This window comes from Oryctolagus cuniculus, chromosome 1 (genome assembly GCF_964237555.1).
Source record: "Oryctolagus cuniculus chromosome 1, mOryCun1.1, whole genome shotgun sequence".
Lineage (NCBI taxonomy): Eukaryota > Metazoa > Chordata > Mammalia > Lagomorpha > Leporidae > Oryctolagus > Oryctolagus cuniculus.
Genome location: NC_091432.1, coordinates 165,701,707 through 165,726,902, shown reverse-complemented (window position 1 = coordinate 165,726,902; position 25,196 = coordinate 165,701,707). Strand labels below are relative to the sequence as shown.

The window sequence follows — 25,196 nt, the reverse complement described above, 5'->3', positions numbered from 1 at the left end:
TCTTTTTATTCCACCGATTCAAAAATACAGTTCAGACTTCCTAAGTATAGGGCTGATGTGAAAGAGGTAGTTGAAATGAGTCTAGCGACATTTGAATGCATTAAAATAAGTGCTCATATTAATATCCATATATGAGAAACTGAAGATTCTGTATGAATGGAGAGTTAGATCATGCCAGTACTAACACCAAATTACTCTATAGATTTAACTGTAAGTTCCAAAACCAATTTTTGCATTTTTGACGTCTTGTGCACTGATGTATATTTTCTTTGCATGAAATTTTTGTTGCAAGTAATGAAAAACAATAATTAAAAAAAAAATAGACTGATGAATTTAAGCCACAAAGTGTATTGCTCATTTAACTCAAAAGCTTGAGGACAAGGCTACATTGGGAATGAGCCAGCAGCGCAGTGGCTTTGATTTCTTTGTTCTGCCATCCTGGAGTTGATTTCATTCTGATGTGCCCAGTATGACTTTTGGTAGCTCCTAAGGCTTAGGATGCCCCTATTCACCTGCGCATGGAAAAAGCATACTTGAGTATTTCTAACACATGTCCTGATATTTATTTGAATGCAGTTGCTGTAGATATTTCCATCTTAGAGCTGTTGGATCTGGCATGTATTTGCCATCCCAGTAGACAAAGGAGAATTTAACTTCTTTGGAACTCTTGGATCCCCGAAAGAAAATTTTGTCTTCTGAGAACAGTAAAGTGGAAAAAATGTGACGAGAGATTAATTACCATTAGGTTGTCATCCTTTAAATCAACCTATGGCTTAACATTGCTTTTTCTCATCCCTGCCAACTGTTAGGGAGCTTTTTGTTTTTTTGTTTCTCCCCTAGAATATAGGAAAAGCACTATTGTCCCAACTAGTGATCTGTCTTTATGGGCAACACATGGCTTGCCATGGTTTTCTATGTCATTTCTTTTCCCTTTGCTTTGTTAGGTAATGCTTTTAATTTCATCAGAAAATGAATAGTTCTGAAATGTATTTTATTTTCTAATAAATTAGAATTTCACATTAGGTGGCTTAAATCAAATAAGAATTCTGCATTGGATGTGTTAGTGACAGACAGCAATATGTTTTAAAAAATAAAGCACAATTTAATTAAAATATTTAAACTGAAATATGAAAGACATACTAGCTGCCACTGTAAAGTTCAATAATTTGAAATGATGAAATTTTCCTTCAAGTTTTTTTTTAAGATTTATTTATTTATTTGAAAGTCAGAGTTACACACAGAGAAAAGCAGAGGTCTTCCATCGCTGATTCACTCCCCAGTTGGCTAAAGTGGCCGGATCTACGCCGATCCAAAGCCAGGATCCAGGAGCTTCTTCCAGATCTCCCATGCTGGTGCAGGGGTCTAAGGACTTGGGCCATCCTCCACTGCCTTCCCGGGCCATAGGAGAGAGCTGGATTGGAAGTGGAGCAGCTGGGACTTGAACTGGCCCCTTTATGGGATGCCAGCACTGCAGGCGGCAGCTTTACCCACTATGCCCCAGCGCCGGCCCCAACTTCAAGTTTTTTGACTGGAGCAAAATATACTCTAGTGAACCAGCAGATGGAAGAGTGTCTCTCTCTCTGTCTCTCTTCCTTTTTGTAACTCTGCCTTTCAATTAAACATTTTTTTTAGAAAGGGATTTTAGCAGGTATCTAATATATCATCCTATCTAATATCCTATCTAGTAAGCCTGGCAGGAAGAATTGAGCAGTCAGAACTCAGTAACTAGTTAATTAGAGGGTTCATATTCTGTTGTTTCTGAGAGATACAAATATTCAACAAGTATGATTTGATTTTTAATCTCAGCTCTAGTTAAAATAATTATTTTCTTCTGCAAAGATATTTTAAAATATTTGTGGAAAGATGAAATTTATTTTGGTGCCCCTAGTTTTGAAATCTATGCATGCATTTTTTTTTTTTTATGCTATGTGTTTCAAATATACTTTGGAAGACTTCCTTCTTTCTGTTGAGGACAAAATCTGTGTGCATGTAATTTCCCCCCAATAGACGTGTATCTCTTCCTCTTAGAGTGTTGCTCTTCACACATATGATGGCAATTATGTCTCCCAATTTTATCTTCTTGTCAGCAGACCAAACATTCACACACATCTCAGATGATTGTATTGCCAGTTACACTTATCATTCAAATTTCTGTCCTCTTAATTTTCTTTAATTTTATTTCTCTTTAAAATGTTCATAGAAATAAACATCATAGCCTTAATATGATCTCAGCAGTACAGTAACTATGGGTGTGGATATAATTTTCCTCTTCTAAATATGTTACTTCCAAAATTGTGTTTTTCTAAAAATCACTTTAGTTGAGGTATGTGTATTATAAAATGCAAAATACAAGAAATAAAATATGCCTTTTTGGTAAATATTTGATCCAGCTTTAGAAACTTAGATTTATGTTAACTAAAACCACAATCAAGTTGTAGAACATTTTTCTATTCCCATAAGATCCCATGTGATGCTACTCAATGCCATGCCCATTTCTGATCCCCAGCCCAAGGCAAACACTGTTCTATTTTCCGTGTCTGTAAATGAGATTTCTGTGTTCTAGAATTTCATACAAGTGGAGGTGTGCATTATGCACAGGCATCTTTGGAGATAATAGTGGATTTGGCCCACACAATAAATAAAATGTATATTGTGATAATGTGATCATAAATTTTTTGGTTTCTGAGTACATATAAAAAAAGTGTCCACACCATAGTGTAGTCAGTTAAGTGTGCAATAGCATTCTGTTTTAAAAAAAAGTTCTTGTTTTAATTTAAAAAATATTGCTAAGCTAAAAATCTTATTATTTGAGTTATTGGAAAAATGGCACCAATGGATTTTTTTTTAAACCCAGTATTGCTGCTAAACTTCAATTTGTAAACGACACAATGAGGATGGGTGTAGACTCTAAGGTTGCCATAATTCATATTGGAGTGCTTGGGTCTCAACTCTGCTCTCCATTCCAGTTGCTAATGTGTTCCCTGGGAAAGGCAGCAGCTGATGGCCCAAGTAGCTGGGTCCCTGCCATGCAAGTGGGAGACAGATTGAGTTCCTGGTTTCTGGCTTTGCCCTTGCCCAGCTCTGGCTGTTGTGAGCATGTGGAGAATGAACCAATGTATGGGAGATCTCTTTTTGTGCTTCTCTCATCCGCTGTCTCTCTCTCAAATAAGTAAAACAAATAACTAGAAACTCACAAATGTGCATAAAGACCTATGAAGTACATAAAGATCTATAAAGTATAACAAATAAAGCACAATAAAAGGAGATACGCCTATGCTCTTTTCTGTCTGGAATCTTTGGCTTAGAATAATGTTGTTTCATCCATATTCTACATATATGAATAATTATTTTCTTTTTTATAGTTGATTATGACCTTATAAGTATCCCATAATTTTTCTCTTCACTTGTTGATGATATTTGGTTGTTCTCAGTTTTTAGCTATTAGTAGCAAAGCTACTGTAACATTTATTTTTAAATACCTTTTCAGATAAATATTTTTATTTTTCTTGAATAAATACCTAGAAATAGAATTGCTGGGTCATATGTTTAACTGTTTTTAACTTTAGAAGCAACGAAGCAACTTCCAAAGAGCTTTTTGAAGTGGTTATGCCATTTGACATTCCCACTCTCAGTGTATCGAGAGTTCCAGTTTTTCTTTATCTACTCATGGTTTTGGAACTAAGTGGGATTCTTAGCATATGTTTAGATAATGTCAAATTGATGTTAGGAAAGCAATTTCATTTAATCTGACTAGACTATAATATAGTCTTATAAGAAAGCCTCATCTCAGGTGTGTTAGTTTTCTTGCATAATCTTATTTTCCATATAAAACTATTGTTTTTGCATTGGAGTGTGTGTGTGTGTGTGTGTGTGTAAGTGTAATTCCATGTGATAGTTTGGTAAGGCATCATTGTGAAGTCATGAAGAATTAGGCTCCTGAAATACATTTCTCCTTTAGAAGTCTTTCACTTTTTATAAAACCTCCTGACCCACATTGTGTCTTATATGTAACAGGCATCTTACACGTGGAGTTTCTCAGTCAGTGTTTCCTTATTTCTTGAATACCACATCCTTACTCTACAGTGTACATTCTTTGCCTTCAAAGCAAGTAGGTAAATTAGGCAGAACTGAAAAGTTATTTGTCCAACTTAATACGCAGTCTTCTTACTTAGTATGAGTGAATCAAGTTGTTGAATTTGATCTATAAATCATTATGAAATTCTCTTATTCACAGAGGTAACAAAAGGTGGAGCAGAGATGACTCTGATAAGCTAGAAGGGTTTCCTCTTTGCTGGCTGATAATTCAAAATTCATTTCTATTATAAATTTGAATCTGTAAGGTTGGGGAAATCCATTCCGTGCAAGGGTGGAATAACCATTGCCCTTCTGCTTTTGACTTTTGGTAATCTCTTCTCTTAAAGTATGTATACATATGTACTTCCTCCACCACCACCACCACCATCAGCAACACAAAATCCAAGTTTGTTTCAGAACCAGTTCAGCAATGTAGGAAAAGTCCAGTGTTCATTCTTAGCTGAAACAAGACCTTCCTCTTAAGCAAGAGGAATGATGTGCTTTGGTACATAAGCCAGGATGCAGAATGTTTTAGCTAAAGATTTTCTCCCTGGGTAGATCCTATGGATTGAGTTTTGTTCTCCAGCCTCCCGTCCTACTGGTGTTTTGCATAGCTGCTCCTGCCTTCCCTTAATTACCTTTTCTATTCTGAAGAATAAAGTAAATTAAGATTTCTTATCTTTTTCCTTCCTCTCACTTGGGAAAAGTTACTTGTAATATTCTCCTAGTCCTCAGGAAAATAAAAAATGTACAGTCTTTGATTTCAGAGTGAACGATTCCTGTCAACAGGACTGTGCATCCTGTTGATGAACTCAAGTTGCCTGCTGGAATAACTTCATGATAAGCTTTTATAGGTGCATTGTGGTAGGGACTGAAGAGCAGACAGGTAGAGAAAAGAAAATGTCTTTGAAGGAGATATGAAAAGAAGCCTGCATCACTCTGTCAGGGTGACCTTTCCATAGTTGATCTGTGTCACACAGCAACTCTGCAACTAAAATAAATAAGCCCATCCCATGATTTCTCCATCTGCACTAGAAATAATAGTACTGCCTCTATCACTGGATTAATGGGATGACCAAATGAATTTATATAGGTGAAATATTTGGAATGCATAGAGTTTTGATCTGTTGCTGTTCTGTACAATAATATGTACTAGATAAAATGTGTGCTTTACAGAAGGACACCCCTTCTGTCATATGTTTTTTAAATAGACTAGAAAATATTAACCCTGATTGTCCTTATGGAGTTATGTGTCTGGTAATTTCAGTTTTTTTTTTCTTTCTGTAGTAAAGCTCAAAGGAAGATATTCAGCCTTCAAAGAGTAAAGCTAACAGTTGTGTTTAATCAATAGGGGTTTTAACTCTGTTGTATTGTAGTCTCCTGCACTTCCTTTTGAACTAGACTTTAAAGCTTTCAGGTAGAATGCATAAACATGTATCTGAGTAGTTTATTGGAGGTTCAGTAATGTTTTGCTACTCTTTGTGGTTCAGTTCATTATTGTCACCGTTCTGGCTCATGCAGTGTAGTCAGCCTGCAGAGGACAGTTATTCAGAGCCAGGAGAAACTATATTGATTATTCACTGACTGCTTATTTCTACCTGGTAGAAATATTTATCTCTGATATTTGTACTACTTCCATTATTCGATTTCTGATGCAGTGATAGAACTTCAAGATGAGAAGGATCCACATTTCAGGTTTGACACAAGAGTATCTTTTTTTTAAAAAGATTTATTTATTCATTTGAAAGTCAGAGTTACACAGAGATAGAAGGAGAGGCAGGGAGAGAGAGAAGTCTTCCATCCTCTGGTTCACTCCCCAGTTGGCTGCAATGGCTGGAGCTGCACTGATCTGAACCCAGGAGCCAGTAGCTTCTTCAGGATCTCCCACGTGGGTGCAGGGGCACAAGGACTTGGACCATCCTCCACTGCTTTCCCAGGCCATAGCAGAGAGCTGGATGGGAAGTGGAGCAGCCGGGACTAGAACCGGCGCCCATATGGGAGGCTGGCACTGCAGGCGATGGTTTTACTCACTATGCCACAGTATCACCTCCCCAAGAATATTTTTGATTTTGCTGATCAGGATCTAAGAGATTTAAATGGAGAAAATGGTTTTTGACATTTTGAGTCATCTGAAGAAAAGAAACAGGAATGAAGGGAGATAAGAAAGTAAAAGGAGGAATAGGACTGATGAATAAAAGCAGTTAGGGAAAAATGCAGAGGTTAATAGAGATAATTACTGATTCTGTCTTATGTGAAACCTTCCTCAGCTTATTCATCTTCCTTTATATGGGACACAAGTATTGTAGCTTACATAATGAAATGTGCTTTAGTTTTGTGGAGCATAGAAGTTAATTTCCTCTTTACTTGTTAGAGTGGCCTGAGACAAGTCTCTCAACCATTTATGGTTTCCTCACCTCAACAGTAGAGTTACTAGTAAAAATATCTATACTGCTGGAGAACCAAATAAAATAATGTATGTCAAAATACTTTGTAAATGGTAAAGCTCTAGCTAAGTTTTGATGATGATGATATTGATGACCTCAGTCTGCCTTCAGAGACACTGTAACTTGCGTATTTTGCTCTGGGTTTCTGTTTTTGTATTTCTGTTGTACTCTCGGTAGCCATTAGGCTCAGTGAACCCATAGAATGTCCCATCCATTATTACTCAGTCTGAGTTTGAATGTTTTCCTGGCCTTGAGCTTTCGCTCACGTGGTGGTATACTTCATTGCAAAATGCTAGGAGGCTGCATGCATGCTGAGAGCCTAAATCTGCTGCTGGCCAACTGAAGGCTGAGAGGAGATGGGGAGGCATCCCAGGGCATCTTGTGGTACTGCGGATCCCTGCCTACTTTCTGCCTTGTGTGGCCTGTTTTTCTCATTGCCTTCATGTGCCATGATAGTAAACTTCCTCATGGTTTTTTTTTTTTTTTTTTTTTTTTTTTTTTTTTTTTTTTTTTTTTGACAGTTAGAGTTAGACATTGAGAGAGAGAGACAAAGAGAAAGGTTTTCCTTCCGTTGGTTCACTCCCCAAATGGCCGCTACAGCCAGTGTGTTGCACCGATCTGAAGCCAGGAGCCAGGTGCTCCCTCCAGTTCTCCCATTCGGGTGCAGGGCCCAAGCACTTGGGCCATCCTTCACTGCCTTCCCGGGCCACAGCAGAGAGCTGGACAGCAAGAGAAGCAGCCGGGACTAGAACTGGCGCCCATATGGGATGCTGGCGCTGCAGGCAGAGGATTAGTGAACAACTGCGGCGCCCCGCCCCCATGGTTTTTAAAAGTAAATTTTTGTTTATTTGTGAGCCAGAGAGACACATAGAGACTAGTAAAGTGTTCCCAACTGCTTGTTCACTCCCAAAAAGTCTGTAATGGCTGTTAGTAGGCCAGGCTGAAGCCAGAAACTGGGAAATCATTCTAAATCTTCCATGAGGATAGCAGGAACCCACTTTCTGGAGCCATCACTGCTATTTTCCTGGCTTTGCATTACAAAGAAGCTGGAGTCAGGGGCCAGAGCTGGGTATGGGACACAGATAACTGTGATGGGGGACACTGACGTCTTAACCACTAGGCCAAATACCTGGTCCTGTCCTGTTTTGAGAATGGTATAAGGAGAAGAGTAAAAGAGGAAGAGAAAGGTAATTTTACAAATGTGGAAGTGAGGGGTGAAATTTTAGCTATGTCATTCACAATGTAATAAATGTATTCACCCACCTAGTCCTCAAAATAGTAGAATAAAGTAAGTCGGACTTACTTGTTTTATTACTGTGTTGATTCAGGTACAGCCTTATTCAGCCCAGATAAGAAAGCTTTGGCCTCACTGTTAAAAAGATTGACCATGTATTACAAATAGTAGTTTTCATTAAAATATGAAAATTTTGAGATACTTAGTAAAAATATACTTGTTTTACCATATTCTGTCAAACATAAAAGGGACCCATGAAATTGTTTTAATTAAAGAAAGAAAAAAAGTTGTCCTTTTGATACATGGAAGAAATTATAAAGTATAATTATATCAATTTTATATTCTTTACAATTCGATAGTACAGCATCTATTTTTGTGCTTTTGGTAATGTATGCAGTGTTGAAAGGATTGAAGTTGCATAAAATGAAAAATGTGAAATATGTTCCACATTTATTTTGTTGTTGTCTTATACCAAATGGAATTTGTTCCAGAGCTATACTGCTGAATGCTGCCTCTTAGCCATTTAAAAACAAATTTAGAAATAAATGTCCTGTTTTGTAAGATTATAATATTTGGATCCATAAATTCTGGTTGAATGGAGCACATAATAAGGAGTAGTTGAAGGCAGCAAGATACCACCAACGTGTACCTTTCATATCATCTCATATGTGGTATTATTAAATTTGTTGGTTGAGCCAAACATACTTCATGTAATATATAAATTTTCATTGGATCATTATATCTTGCTTTGAGACAAAATTACCACTGCTTTGTTTTGACATTGACTTTAAAATATCTTAAATAACTTCTAAGCATTTTTTTCTCCAACACTTGGAAGCAACCCAATTTTCTTTGTTAATATTGTTTTAATTGATGTCATCTAAAAAACTCAAATCAATGTCTTGACTTATAAGCTGCAAGTAATGATAAATCAGTGCTATGTAACAATTCTTATGATTTAGTGGCTCTTACTATACATCAGGTGCTATTTTAAGTCCCTAATAGTCATCAACTTATTTAATCCCTATAATCACTCTAGGAAGTAGAAACTAGTTATTCTCATTTTACAGTTATTCCCATTTTGCAATAGAGAAAACCAAGGCACTAATAGTTAAATAATTTGATCAATTCCATGACTACCAGTTTATGATAAAACCAGGATATGAATATAGGCAATGTGGATAGAGGATCCAGCACTCTTAGCTGTTATTCTATATGTGTAAATATAGAAAACTTATCCTGCAAGGCACAAAAATATACATTAATCAGACACAGGCCAATGAATGCTAAGATCTGCTTTGTGAAACTTGTGTTGGCTTTTATTTAGGGAAAATGGTGCAGGTTCCTGGTATTTTTTTTTTATTGATTGTGTTTTTGCTACATGTATTTTAGAATTCTGATAATAGGTGTATAAATATTTAGGATTGTTACATTCTGTTGATGAATTATTTTTTCTTTAGGAAATGAGCCATTTATTCCTGATCTTTCCTTCTTTGAAATCGACATGGTCTGTTAAATAGCCTGGTGTATATTTTTCATCATTTTTTTCGAGCTGTCTGTCATTACAATAATATGGGCTTTTTTTGCCAAAAACATTTAGTTTGGTCTTTTTTTATAGTCTGGCAATCTTTGTCTTTATTAATATGTTTATTTTTAATCTGTTATCGATATAGTTAGGTTTCAATCTAATGTGTTGCAATTTTTGTTTTTCCTTCTTTTGGGTTCTTTTTCTCTCTTTCCTTATCATATTTTGAATCAATTGAGTAATTTATATGATTTCATCTTATGTCCTTTATTGACTTACTGTCTTCTTTGTTTTCTTCTTTCAGTGATTATAGAGTGGTTTGAAATATGCCTTTGTAACTTGTTGCCGTGTACCTTCAAATGGCACCCACTTCAAGTGTATCATAAGAAAAGCTAGTAATTCTCAATAGCATTTGGAGCAGTGGGGAGAATCATGTTGGCTGTACCTATAAGAACTTTAAAAAATGCCTTACCTCTCTTGGATATTATTGTGCTGGCCTGCTGTTCCTCTTAGAGGAACACTGACAGCATTCTTTTCTGGATAGGAAAACTGACTTAAGTAAATGGCAGACAGGCCCAGCATAACATGATGAAATGAATACTTATATTGAAGTCAGATAGACCTGAATTCAAATTCTGGGACTATTACTTACTAGATATGTGATATAGGACAAGTTATTTCACTATTCCAGTTTTCATGCCTAAGTTGTGAATAATAATCACTTCATAAAGCTGTTGTCCTATATGCTCATATAGCATTTGATTTCTATCTTGACTGTGAAAATTAAGTGGAATGGTATTTATAAAATACCTACTTAAACTGTTTAGCAGATTAAAGGATTTCAAAACTTCTTGCCATGTAAGGATTATGGAAGTTATATTCTGACTCTTTAGTGAATGCTTTTATTTTTCATAATAAATTCTGTCTTCATCTAATCAGTTTTTTTTTATAACTTGTAACATTTTGTGCAGAAGAAATTGTTAACATAGGCAAGGTTGCTATGAATGAATACAACAATTAAATAAGTCAGAGTTGAGGGGAGATCTAGGCATTGCATAAAGCTCCAAGAACCGGGCCTGGGACACTTGGGAACATTACTAGCCCCCTTTTACGAACTGCGAGAGGTTGAGTGGTCAGCAGTGATGTGGTGTGAGAGGCAGTGCCATCTTAGATCTCATTGTGTCACCTTTCCAAAAGGACAATTCATGTTGTGGGGTTGGAATTTAGGTAATAAGAAAGATTTGGGGTGATATATTTGAAATCACCACAATATACGAGTGAAGGGGCCAGCACTGTGGTGTAGTAGGCTAAGCCTCCCCCTGTGACACTGACATCCCATATGGGTGCCAGTTCTAGTCCCGGCTGCTCCTCTTCTGATCCAGTTCTCTCTGTGGCCTCGGAAGACAATGGAGGATGGCCCAAGTGCTTGAGCCACTGTGCCTGCATAGGAGACTGGAAGGCAGCTCCTGTCTCCTGGCTTTGGATCGGCATAGCTCCAGCTACTGTGGCCATCTAGGGAGTGAATATTTCAAATATGAAACCCAAACTTTGTTTTATTAACTTGGAAATAAAAAAAAACATTTTTTACAAAATTAGCAAACTGGAGTGTGATAAGAGCATAGATTTAATAGTTTGATGTAGTTCTGTGTGTGTCCTGTTGTCTTTGGCTAGGAGTGAGTCTTTGGCAAAACATTTGATCTTTCCAGAGCTTAGGTCATTGTGTAAAATAGAGAATGATATACATTTCATAAAGTTCTGAGAATTACATTTCAAGTATTAAGTTTAGCAGTGGTGCTTAGTAAATGATTAGGTTTTTTTTTTATTTTTTATTTTTTTTTTATTTATTTTTTTTGCTATTTGCAATTGAGAAGAAAATGGAAGAAAAACATTCATGATTTACTGGGAGAATCTTAGGTGCAAAACACCAGCCTTACTTTTCTTCTTATTATCTAGGTAGAGGTGCCATTTTCCCCTGATTTATTCTTTAGTATTCATCCTCCCACACTGAGATATGCACAAAAAAATAGCATAAAAGATTTTCCACTTGCAGCCTTACTCAGAGTTGTCAAGAGAGCTGCTGCACTCTAGAACTCAGCTCTATTTTGACTCTGTTGAAGATGTTAAAACAGTGAACTGTTAGGTTAAATTCTACATTCAAGAAGCATTTGTTCCTTGTCTTCAAAGCAAGAAGAAAAGGAAACAGTAATGAATTCTTCAAAGAAATTGTATCTGTGGTAGTTTCAGATAGTTTTCTGTATTGAGGTTTTTTCTTTCTTTCTAAGTTAATCCCAAGCGTGAAAAAGAACATTATCTGAATACTGAAGATAGGCTATTTAAAAATAAAAGTGTTCACTTCTGAGCAACTCAAACAGATAATAAACTATAAATATGATATTAAAAATATTAAATTTCCTTATAAAAGTAATTTGATTGGGCCGGTGCCGCGGCTCACTAGGCTAATCCTCCGCCTTGCGGGGCCGGCACACCGGGTTCTAGTCCCGGTCGGGGCACTGGAATCTGTCCCAGTTGCCCCTCTTCCAGGCCAGCTCTCTGCTGTGGCCCGGGAGTACAGTGGAGGATGGCCCAAGTGCTTGGGCCCTGCACCCCATGGGAGACCAGGAGAAGCACCTGGCTCCTGCCTTCGGATCAGTGCGGTGCGCCGGTCGCAGCACACCGGCCGTGGCGGCCACTGGAGGGTGAACCAACAGCAAAGGAGGACCTTTCTCTCTCTCTCTCTCTCTCTCTCTCACTGTCCACTCTGCCTGTCAAAAAAAAAAAAAAGTAACTTGATTATATATTTTTGGGAAGGAACATAAATCACCTAAATCATGAACTTTTAATTTGTTACTGAGCATTATTCATATTTCACAAAATAATTTCATAGGTAAATTGAGTAAATTATCCTTGGTATGCATTATGATATACCTAAGATATTTTAATTACATTCTCTTGGAAAGATATGTATGTGTTTCTATTTGGGAAATTTGTCTTAATAGCAAAGACTAGCATCCTTAGAGGAAAAGGTTATAACTAAAAAATTTTGGATGTTGTTACAAAATGATAAATTTTGTAGAAATGTCTGTGTATTTCCTAAGGAAAGATGTTTTTTGTTTGTTTTCTTTTGTCTTTTTTGGGCTTTTCTTGATAAATTGAGAAAAGTTTTGTGTATATAAGGCCTGTGCTTCAAGAACCAAATCAAGAGATATGATTTTTGGAACCTTGATATAAGCACATTAAAATCATTTTTTTAAAAAAGATTCATTCATTGGGGCAGGCCCTGTGGTGTAACAGGTAAAGCTACCACCTGTGGTGCCAGCATCCCATATATGTGCCAGTTTGAGTCCCAGTTGCTCTAGCTAGTTCAGATCTAGCTCCCTGCAAATGCGCCCAAGTCCTTGGGCCCCTGCACCCACATAGGAGACCCAGATGGAGTTCCTGGTTCCTTGCTTCTGCCTGGCCCATCCCTGGTCACTGTGGCTATTTGAGCAGTAAACCTGTGAATGGAAAATCTCTCTCTTCTCTCTGCCTCTGCCTTTCCCTCTCCCTCTCTGTAACTCTGATTTTCAAATAAACAAAGTCTTTAAAAAAAGACTCATTTATGTATTTGAAAATCAGAATTGGAGGAGGGAGGGAGGGAGAGAGGGAGGGAAGGAGGGAGGGAAGGAGGGAGGGAGATCCACCAACTGCAGGTTCATTCCCCAGATGGCTGCAACATCTGTCACTGGGCCAGGCTGAAGCCAGGAGCCAGGAGTTTCATCTGGGTCTCCCACTTGGGTGCAGGGGCCCAAACACTTGAGCCATTATTTACTGTTTTCCCCAGGCCATTAGCAGAGAGCTGGATTACAAGTGGAACAGCTGGAACATGAACTAGTGTCCATTTGGGATGCTGATGTCACAGGTGACAGCTTTACCCCACTATGTTGCACCACCAGCCCCTAGAATCTTAGTTTTACACACCACCTTAAAGTACCTTGTTCTCTATTTTTATTCAACTCATATTAAACAGCAAACACAGATTTTTGATACTGGTTGTGACTTTGTATATTCAGTAGGGTACAAAAATGAATCTGTGTGTAGAATTGCCAAAATTAATAATAACAAATCATAAATTTGTGTTTTTTCTGCACAGAGATAGTCCTAAATACCCTCCTCTTTCTAAAAAATACCTTTGTAAAGGGGATGGCATGCTTGAGAAATGGATGACTTCCTATTTTTTTTTTTAAGCAGATGATAGCTTTTGCTGCAACCCCATTCCATCTCCTGAAGCCACCTCAGGGACTCAAAGCTTTCACTGGCTTATGAGGGTTAGGAGCAACAGCTGTTGAACTTCAGAAATGCCAGCTGCACCCTTTGTACCTTTCTTTTATGACCTTTTACTCAATATATTTACTTAGGAAAGTGATATTTTTATTTAGAGCTCTTTCAAGAAGGAAAAACAGCCAAATAAGTAAATTTATTAAGTTGTTTAAAGCTTTTGATTATTTTACTTTTTTACTGCTAACTATCATTTATACATTCAAACAAAAAAAGTTGCCTTAGAATTGTGTTAAGAGCTAAATTTGTAATTCATAATACTTCCTGGTAACATGATATAGTAGAGCTTCATTATGGAGATTTAAGCAATTGGCTACATAAACCAAACTCAGGGTCATTGCATCTAGGGGCCTTTCTAGCCTTAATGCCTGTAAGCATACTTTCTTGAAACACAGGTACATAAAATAATACTGGTCTTATTATAAAGTATCTACTGTATTCTTAAAATACAAGCCAGTACTCTTCAGCACTGTTGATGTGATCTCATGATATGCTTTGTTTTGAAATAGTAAGCATTTTGGCTGTGTGCCTTATGTAAGTATTGAAAAAATTACTTTTTATGTCTGTGATGATAGAAATGACGTGACTGCAAAATACTGTGGATAATGTAAAAATCAGATCTCCAGATGTGCAAGTGATTGATGTAATTAAGCTGCATTGCTGATTCAGTGTGTGTCCATAGAGCTATTGGGAGGGGTTGTATAGGCTGTTTAATTATAGATCTTACTAGGTCCTAGTATTTGGGAGAGGGGTGACAGGGATAAGGGAGACAGAGGTAGAGAAGGAACACAGATAGGGAGTGAAGAATGACTGATTCACTATACATTTGAAAAATTCTCCTGCTGGTTAACTTTATTAAAACTTAGCCAGTTTTTCAAAGTGAACTATTTTACGATCCCACAAGTAGTGTATGAGAATTCCATCTAGTCTACAGCTTTATCAGTGGTTAGTAATGTCAGTCTTTTGATTTGGTAATTTTAGTGCTCTCTTCTGGAGCACATATACTAAAACTGATTTGGTAATTTTAGAAGGCATACAAGTATCTTGTTGATACAGTATGTTGTATCTTGTTGATTTGAATTTGAATTTCTCTTAGGGCTACAGATGTTAAACATCTTTTCATTTATTTTCAATTTATAGAACTTCTTTATTGAGATCGAATAAACATTTTGACCAGATTATAAACTGGATTTTCATCTTACAATTAACAAATATCTGTTGCTGTCTTGATTTAAAAAGAATACATCTTTCACTATTGAGTAAACTTGTTAAGGAAAGGTAATGGGGTCTTTATATGTAAATAACCATACAGTTGCTTTTAGGAAACATCATCCTTATAAACCTGGTATGTGAGAAAAGTGACTCCATGGAACATTGAAAAGTAATCAGCCTGTAACTATATATGATTTCGAGTTTGGTATGTAAATATTAGCTTACCTCTGTGGTGAAACAAAAATTCATTTACATTACTTATATAAAACGGACTATATAGAACACATAACTTTTGAATTGATTATATTGGAAGGTGTTTGCTTCAACCTTGTTTTTCTATCCCTTCAGTACTGCAGAATACTACTTCTATGTAAATTAGGTGTGGACAACTTGTGAACTAATAAAATCAAACAGTGTACATCAAATGACTAAAGAAACCAAGAAGTGTGCTTGGTTTCAGAGTTCAGTTTGTACAAAACAATTTTTAAGTCTTCTTAAAAGAAGGCATAAACACATAGAGGTAATTGCAAAATAGTTTAACATGGATAAATTGTGCAAGTTGTGGAAAGCTTGTAAACCTGACACCTAAAACTGATTACCCTTGTGAGCATTTCATGCTGTTTGACAGTGAAAAGTACACCTTGTAAAAGCTGTTACACAAACTATTACATTTAAAAGATCTCACACCCCAAAATTACACTTACTTGCTACAAGTGAAAATTCAGAATTTGCACCCAGTTTATTTTGGCTGCAATTACCATTGTGTTGAATTTTGCTTTTCCCCTCTTCTTGGCAAACTAGAAGTTAGCTTTTTTGTTTTCTTTATTTCAGTGTAAACATGGTCAGTTTGTGCATTATAGGTTACATCCAGCAATGATGTAATAATAAAATTCTCTGCCTAAGATGTTCAGATACTTCATATAATAATAAAACACTGAGTCCATAGCATCATGATCCTCTGAGAAAAAAATGAGAAAAAAACAACTCTGCAACATGGTCCAGAATCTCTGTAGACTATAAAATTCGGTGAAACACTTCAGTTGATATCTCCACACACACAGTTTGCCTCATGAGAAACCTTGTTAAACACCCTGATATAGTGCCTTATTCATTTTTGTAAGAAAGAAACTTGGAAATGTCTAAGAGACCCCCTCATTTTAGGATTGCATTCTCCATGTTATGTGAGTATTTCCTTCAGCATGTATAATAAGCACTGGAGCTTCTGGCAGGCCTACCTACTTTTTTTGGAGTGCTTTCTTTCTTTCTTCTAAGACACAGTTTGTTAAGAAGAGCTGTTGACTGGGAATGGAGAGTCCTGAGTTCTAAAGCCAACTGTGATACCACATGATGGACCATTTGGTGTATTGGTCCCAGATTCCTTGTGAAATGGGAACCTAACTAGGTTATGTCTTGAATACTTTTTAATTGTTGATCATTTCAACTTAAACGAATGCCAAATTTATCATTGATAATTCAGATAGTGAATGATTTCCAGTCAGGTAAAACAGAAGCAACATATTCATCCATTTGATTTTACAATTATTGGAATTAAACTACAGAATGCATTTAAGTAGATAGGGATTATGTGTGTGTGTGTGTGTTTTTTTTTTAAATTTATTTGACAAATAGAGTTAGACAGTGAGAAAGAGAGACAGAGAGAAAGGTCTTCCTTCCACGGCCGGTGCTGTGCCAATCCGAAGCCAAGAGTCAGGTGCTTCTTCCTGGTCTCCCGTGCAGGTGCAGGGCCCAAGCACTTGGGTCATCCTCCACTGCCTTCCCAGGTCACAGCAGAGAGCTGGATTGGGAGAGGAGCAACTGGGACAAGAACCTGGCGCCTGTATGGGATGCCGGCGCTGCAGGTGGAGGATTAACCAAGTGAGCCACAGCGGTGACCCCAGGGATTGTTATTATTATTATTATTATTATTATTATTTTTTTTTTTTTTATTTTTTGACAGGCAGAGTGGACAGTGAGAGAGAGAGACAGAGAGAAAGGTCTTCCTTTGCCGTTGGTTCACCCTCCAATGGCCGCCGCGGCCGGCGCGCTGCGGCCGGCGCACCGCGCTGATCCGATGGCAGGAGCCAGGAGCCAGGTGCTTTTCCTGGTCTCCCATGGGGTGCAGGGCCCAAGCACCTGGGCCATCCTCCACTGCACTCCCTGGCCACAGCAGAGAGCTGGCCTGGAAGAGGGGCAACCGGGACAGAATCCGGCGCCCCGACCGGGACTAGAACCCGGTGTGCCGGCGCCGCTAGGCGGAGGATTAGCCTAGTGAGCCGCGGCGCCGGCCTGTTATTATTATTATTTTTTGACAGGCAGAGTGGACAGTGAGAGAGAGAGAGAAAGGTCTTCCTTTGCCGTTGGTTCACCCTCCAATGGCCACCGCGGCCAGCGCGCTGCGGCCGGCGCACCGCACTGATCCAATGGCAGGAGCCAGGTGCTTCTCCTTGTCTCCCATGGGGTGCAGGGCCCAAGGACTTGGGCCATCCTCCACTGCACTCCCTGGCCATAGCAGAGAGCTGGCCTGGAAGAGGGGCAACCGGGACAGAATCCGGCTCCCCAACCGCGACTAGAACCCCGGTGTACCAGCACCGCAAGGCGGAGGATTAGCCTAGTGAGCCACGGCACTGGCCCAGGGATTATGTTTTAATTATTTATTAAACCGTTTGTATTATCATTTATAAACTCCATGGCATTCAAGATGTCCATAACCCTTTGTCTTAATTTTCAGATTGCAATGATCCCATCTATGTTGATGCCTCAGCAGAAGTAGTATGAGATGCAGGCATTTTTATTAGCACTAGTTAAGAGTTATATCAAATATTCTGCATCATGGTAATTGAAAGTAAGGGTTTTGTAAAAATTTTTTTGTTTTGATTTTTGTTTTAGGGGATAATGTATCATAGAAGATTATTACCTTGGTTGAAAAATCGCAGCATGTCTAGTTCTTGTTATGTGTATCAGATCGAAAAGGCTAACTCCAGACAGGACTAAGTGAAAATTGATCTGTTAAACATTTGTATTGTCTAGTACTGTGTATTGCTGAGTAAAAAAAAAAAAAAAAAGCAAAATTTTACCCTGTGGACTTAATAGATGGTATACTACGTTCATATACTTCGCCCATTTCTAATTGTGTAATCTTATGCTGATAGAAATATCTAAGTTCTGTGCCTCACTTTTGTCTTATCTGTTAAAAATGGGCTAATAATAGTTCCTACCTTACAGGATTAGGGGGAAGATGAAATATACTGGAGTCCTGACATAAATATCGTAACTAATTAGTAACAAGAAGCTTCCTGGGATACCTTTTTCCTTTCTTTTTTTTTCTTTCCTTCCTTTCTTTTTTGCTGGAAAGTTTTAGTGTTTGTTAAGAGAAAATAGAAGAATATCAATTGAATGTTACTAAGTTCAAATAAATTTCAAATGGCTAATTAATGAAGTGAGAACAATTACTATTAGACTAGTTACTTATTAGCATTTCAACTATGAAAATCGTAGATCTCTGAGTACTTCTGTCTCATAAAAACAAAGGAAGCATACCAGGCCACTTATTCCAAGATGACATGATTAGAGCATTGGATCTGAATCTAGTATTCAGTGATTCAGGTGTGCTTATTAAAACACAATAAATTATATACAGAGGTTTAGAGCAATAGCTGGAGACTTGATTTGCTCATTTGAGTGTATTTAATCCTTATGTTGTTTCTTTATTTAAAAACTATGCTTATAAGTTCTTGGTATATGGAAGTTATGAATTTCTGCTGTAATGAGAAATTGAAAGTGAAATTGCGTTAGAAAATTAAGAAAAGCATTTTTTTTTAGTAGAAAACTTTTATTTAATAAATATAAATTTCCAAAGTCAACTTTTGGATTCTAGTGGTTCTTCTCCCCTAACCACCCTCCTACCCACAAACCATCCCATCTCCCACTCCCTCTCCCATCCCATTCTTCATTAAGATTCATTTTTAATTATATTTACATGCAGAAGATCAACTTAGAATATACTAAGTAAAGATTTCAACAGTTTACACTCACACAGATACACAAAGTATAAAGTACTGTTTGAAGATTAGTTTTACTGTTAATTCTCATAGTACAATAAATTAAGGACAGAGGTCCTACATAGGGAGTAAGTGCACAGTGACCCCTGTTGTTGATTTAAGAATTGGCACTCTCATTTATGATGTCAGTAATCACCCAAGGCTCTTTTTATGAGCTGCCAAGCCTATGGAAGCCTCTTGAGTTCACAACCTCTGACCTTCTTTAGACAGGGCCATAATCAAAGTTCTCTCCTCCCTTCAGAGAAAGGTACTTCCTTCTTTCTTTCCGCTGGGATCTCACTCACAGAGATCTTTCATGTAGGTTTTGGTTTTTTTGTTTTTTGGTTTTTTTTTTTTTTTTTTTTTTTTTTTTTTGCCGCAGTGTCTTGGCTTTCCATGCCTGAGATACTCTCATGGGCTTTTAACCAGATCCAAATGCCTTAAGGGCTGATTCTGAGGCCAGAGTGCTGTTTAGGGCTTTTGTCATTCTATGAGTCTGCTGTGCATCCTGCTTCCCATGTTGGATTGTTCCCTGCTTTTTAATTCTATTAATTATTATTAGCAGACACTGGTCTTATTTATGTGATCTCTTTGACACTTAATCCTATCTTTATGATCAGTTATGAACTTAAACTGATCATTTTAACTAGTAAGGTGGCATTGGTACCTGACAGCTTAATGGGATTTGGAGTCCCATGGCAAGTGAAAAACATTCTTAATAACTTGATTGGCAGTGACTGTAATAAAGAGTTTATATGGAATTTTTGAAGTACTGAGTATCTCCAATACAGCACATTCTATTAGTAATATTTTAGCAGTCTTTTTTTTTAAGATTTATTTGTTTGAGAGGCAGAGTTACAGAGGGAGGTCTCCCATCTGCTGGTTCACTCTCCAAATGGCCACAATGGCTGGAGCTGTGCTGACCCAGAGCCAGGAGCCAGGAGCTTCTTCAGATCTCCTACATGGGTGCAGGGGTCCAGGCACTTGGGCTATCTTCCACTGCTTTCGCAGGTCATTAACAGGGAGCTGGTTCAGAGGAGGAGCAACTGGCGCCCATGTGGGATGCTGGCACTGCATGCGGAAGCCTAAGTTACTGTGCCACAGCACTGCTCCCCTCATCACAGACTTAAATTCATTCCTTTTGAACTTTCATCTACTTATTCAAATTGAGGATCCTTTATGTATTGGGCTCTGTGGCATGTTTGTAGGTGAGAAAGATAAGCGCTGGTTGGAGAGATTCTTATGATATCATCATTGCTGTGTGATTAATCGAAATAGGAGACACAACAACAGACCCAGACTAGTGCGAAGAATGGGGAATAAGACTTGTTATTTGGGAAGCTGTCTTGGGGAGAAATAGAATTTATATGGAGACCTGAATGATGAATATGAGGTAAGATGGGAAGGAAAATTGTCTCAAGTAGGAGAAGCTGCCTATTTAAATGCCCCAGGGCTAGGAAACAGGATAGTTCCACATCGAGAGATTGCATGTGCTCTTGGGAAAATGGTAGGCAGAAGCTATGTTCTAAAAAGCCTTGTAAGCCTTGTTAAGGGGTTTTTAGTTTATCCTAAGGGTGCTGGAGGCCCGTTGTAGAGAGTGGCCTGGCCTCTAAGGATCCCTGTGATGGGATGGAGATAAGTGAATAGATTTTTTTTTTTTTTTGACAGGCAGAGTTAGACAGAGAGAGAGAGACAGAGAGAAAGGTCTTCCTTTTCCATTGGTACACCCCCCAGATGGCTGCCACGGCTGGCGCACTGTGCCGATTTGAAACCAGGAGCCAGGTGCTTCCTCCTGGTCTCCCATGCAGGTGCAGGGCCCAAGCACTTGGGCCATCCTCCACTGCACTCCCAGGCCACAGCAGAGAGCTGGACTGGAAGAGGAGCAACCGGGACTAGAACCTGGGTTGCTGATGCCACAGGCAGAGGATTAGCCAAGTGAGCTGCGGCACCGGCCAAAGTGAATAGATTTTTGAGAGATAATTCGGAGACAGAATCATTTGTCTCAATAATTGATTATATTTGAGGTAAGAGAAGGAAAATAAGTCTGACTTCTTTCGGAAGAAAGTATGTCCAGATGACTGGATTGTGAGATTGCCTCTTTTGTTTTAGGACATCAGTAGATTCTGAACTCCACTGGGACAGAAACTGTCCCTCATAGTACTTAACAGCTTGGAAGGGTTTCATAAGAATAATGAAAAGTTAAGCTTGGTGTTGATTATTTCATTTGAATGATTGGACTTGTAATGCTAATGGACTGTTAAAAGAAGATTCAACAGGTAGTTAAAAATCCAGAGCTGCTTTACTAGAATTACTGAGTGGAAAGTTATTCATGTTTAGACAGCAATTTTAAGTGGCTGAATTCTTCAAAACAGGGTACTGAGAGAGCATAAGAAAATACCATAAATGAATCTCTTTATTGTGGGTTCAAAAGGAATTTAACCCTGTAGGGGAAAAAATAAAGACTCATCAGAAAAGGTAGGCAGAAATTCAGGAAAACTGAGTCTTAGAAGACAAAGAAAAAGAGCTTTTAAAGAAAGTAAGGGATTTTCACTAATTTTGAGTGTAATTAGGTAGTAAAATCGGTCCAAAAGCCAAGAAATGGTCATAGAATTTGTAGATGGAGAGATTGTTCCTTAACAACTTTGGCAGAGATGGTCTTCTTTAGAGCAATCTGATATCTGACAGAAACTCAACATCAAGACATCAGGAATTGAGAATTTTCAGAAATGGAGATGGTGACTGTAGAGAACCTTTGGACAAGTTTGGTGAACAGGGAAACATAGGGATAAGAAGAATAGATGTTAATGAATGATCAGTGATAAACTCCCTGAAGGAGACCACCACAGTGTAACAAGAGCAGGAGGGAGAGTAGAAAATTAATCTCATTATGTAAAATTTCACACCTAAAATATAATGACAACTCTGTGAAATCATCGAGAATTTACAGTTGATTTGAAACACTGTGATAACCTCATTTAGAGGCATTTATTGAAGGTTTGAGCAAGCCTAAAATAACCTATTTTGGACATTGAACTGTGTTGTTGGGAGTTTTTAAAGGAATTGTTTCTAGAGCTGATTTACTCAATTGGAAGTCTTACATATTATGCATCACTAATTGCATAAGCTTCAAAGGAACTGTATTTTCTATTCAATATAATTATTTAAAATTTTCAGGACTTCACAATGAATTTTTCTGTTAAGCATAGGAGTTCATATGGTTGGCAGGGTTCTTTCATCTATTTAGATTTTCATCCTTTTCCCAGATCTTTATTCCAAAAACATATATTTATACATTTCTATAATAAAAGGCAATGTAAAATTTTCATTTAATTAATAGCATTATGTTTTACAGCAAATGTTTCCAGAATTTTATGTGTGTGAATATATAAAGTTTTTTTGAGGTCCGCCCACACTCATGTTCACTATATTTGCTAAAAAAAAAAAAAGCATTAATGAAATTTCAGTTTTTTAAGATGTGGTTCATTTAAAAATGGGGTATATTGTTTCCATTATTAGCAGTGTTATCATACAGAATTATTTTCCCCTTTTAGATGTTTTGATCTCTTTGAGCCTGTCATTAGAATAGTTAGAAACTGTAAAAGACTCTATTCACTTTTATAAAAAGAAAAAAGAAGGCCAGCACCGCGGCTCAATAGGCTAGTCCTCCGCCTGCAGCGCCGGCACACCGGGTTCTAGTCCCAGTCGGGGTGCTGGATTCTGTCTTGGTTGCTCCTCTTCCAGTCCAGCTCTCTGCTGTGGCCCGGAAGTGCAGTGGAGGATGGCATCAGCGGCCATTGCGGGGTGAACCAACGGAAAAGGAAGACCTTTCTCTCTGTCTCTCTCTCTCACTGTCCACTCTGCCTGTCAAAGAAAAAAAAGAAGAGAAAAAAAGAAATTCCTGTGTGGGCTAGAGAATCTAACATGAAAGTTATCTTTGGAGACTTTTTTGGTATGAAAAAAATTCAGCATTCCTGTTCTTGGTTTTTCCCTGTATGAAATCCAAAGGAAGTCTTCGTGTTGACTGGCAATACTATCTGTGTATTTCTCATGTGGCTCTTTGATTATTGCTGGCTGTTAAGCTAATCTTTGCCTTCCCTTTTCTTGTTCCCATCCTATCTAAAATGACACTTGGAAGCCCTAGTTGTTGAGTATATTCTTGTTTATCAAGACCAAACTTAAGGCGAGGTGGGTACGTTTGTGTATGAAGATAAAATCACACTGGTGAGTGTTGGGGGAGGGGGATGAACAAACTGTATTGAGGGTACCTAGGAACAATGACCAGCTGACATTAGTGCTAGTTTAGAAAGGGGATGTTTGGGGGCCGGCACCATGGCTCACTAGGGTAATCCTCCGCCTGTGGCGCCGGCATCCCATAATGGCGCTGGGTTCTAGTCCCTGTTGCTCCTCTTCCAGTCCAGCTCTCTGCTGTGGCCCGAGAGGGCAGTGGAGGATGGCCCAAGTGCTTGGGCCCTGCACCCGCACAGGAGACCAGGAGGAAGCACCTAGCTCCTGGCTTTGGATTAGCACAGCCAGCTGTAGTAGCGGCCATCTGGGGGGTGAACCAACGGAAAGAAAACCTTTCTCTCTGTCTCTCCCTCTCACTGTCTGACTTTACCTGTCTAATAAAAAAAACCACGAAATATATTTTCCCATATTCCAAATCAATTCCACAAATAACGGAGGCTCTTACAAACATTAAATCATATATATATATATATATATATACACATATATATTTGCCTACTTCTTACAGCAGAAAAAGAGTCAGTTTTGATTGCAAAGCACACCAGTGACAAAAAAAAAGGGGGGGGGGATATTTGCTTGATGAGACCATCTAAATTCCCCACTTATATTCTCTTTAATTGGAGATACCTGGAAGAGGCACTCTTGTTGTCCTATACAAAGGACAGAATTGGAATTCAGATCTTGTTTCTGGATTGGATGATAGGTTGCAGGTAGTGTTGTAAGTAAGGGATCATATTTGATATTTGGGAATGTGTGTTACAATAGATTTCAAATCTTCCCTCAGCACAAATGTGAAAGATTATGGAACCTAGCAATGAGTGATTTTATAGATACTATTTTCAGAGATATTTTAAAAATAGTGTATATTATTAGGATCATTGAAAAGATTTTTTTTGAGAGCCCCTTGAGAGTTTTGTGCTACTTAGCTGTAAGAAGGGAGGCAGCGCTTTTACCTAGCAACAGAACATATCAAAAATCTCTCTTCACAAGTGTCTGTAGGGTTGTGATGGATGTTTAAGATGTAAACTCTAAGACTGACTCTTTGAGATGGTTCTAGGCTGAGATGGCTCTTTGGAGCCTATGTTGCTTTTTTTATTATTTTTAAAGATTTTTATTTATTTATTTGATAGGTAGAGTTACAGACAGTGAGAGAGAGAGACAGAGAGAAAGGTCTTCCATCCACTGGTTCACTCCCCAAATGGCCACCACGGCTGGCGCTGCGCTGATCTGAAGCCAGGAGCCAGGTGCCTCCTCTTGGTCTCCCATGTGGGTGCAGGGGCCCAAGCACTCAAGCCATCCTCCACTGCCTTCCCAGGCCACAGCAGAGAGCTGGACTGAAACAGGAGCAACTGGCGCCCAAATGGGATGCCGGCGCCACAGGCGGAGGATTAACCTAGTGCGCCACAGCGCCGGTCCCCTATATTGCTTTTGATCAGGAAGTATAGAATAAATTTGAGAGCACTCAGAGTTTTTGATCTTAGGTTTGGGTAAGCCCTTAGGAGTTCCATCAGTGGTATTTTACCCTCCTGTGATGCAGTTTAAAAATATTTCCTAAGCATGTAATTATGTATCAGTAAATAAAATCACATCATTCTATGTTGGCAACCTTCTTTTTTTTTTTTTTTTTTTTTTTTTTTTTTTTTTTTTAAGATTTATGTTATTTATTTGCCTGGCAGAGTGATAGACAGAGAGAGAAGAAATCTTCCATTTGCTGGTTCACTCCCTAAATGGAGTTCTGGGGCTGGTCTAGGTTGAAGCCAGGTTCCCAGAACTCCATTGGGGTCTCCCACTTGGGTGAGAGGGCCCAAGTTCTTGAACCATCCTGCTGCTTTCCCAGGTGCATGAGCAGGGCCCAGCATCTGAAGTGGAATAGCCAGGACTCGGAACCTGTAGAGGATGCCAGTGTTGTGAGTAGTGCCTTAACACTCTGTACCCAGCAATCTGCTTTTTATGCTTATAGTATTGTAGGTAGCATTCCGTATTGACTTTTATAAATCTATATACAACTCAAATGTAGGGTATAAGATAGAATAGTTTATTAGTTACCTGATTGTGGATACTTTAGTTGCTTATTTTTGGCTGTTAGCAATACTTAAAGCAAACATCTGTGT

At 38.3% G+C, this 25,196-nt stretch overlaps 1 protein-coding gene across 11 annotated transcripts in view; it reads left to right on the top strand.

Annotated features, from left to right (window-relative positions):
- RFX3 (regulatory factor X3) overlaps nt 1-25,196 on the top strand; it is a 340,088-nt gene that overhangs the window by 104,449 nt on the left and 210,443 nt on the right. The gene's annotated exons all lie outside the window — the stretch shown is intronic.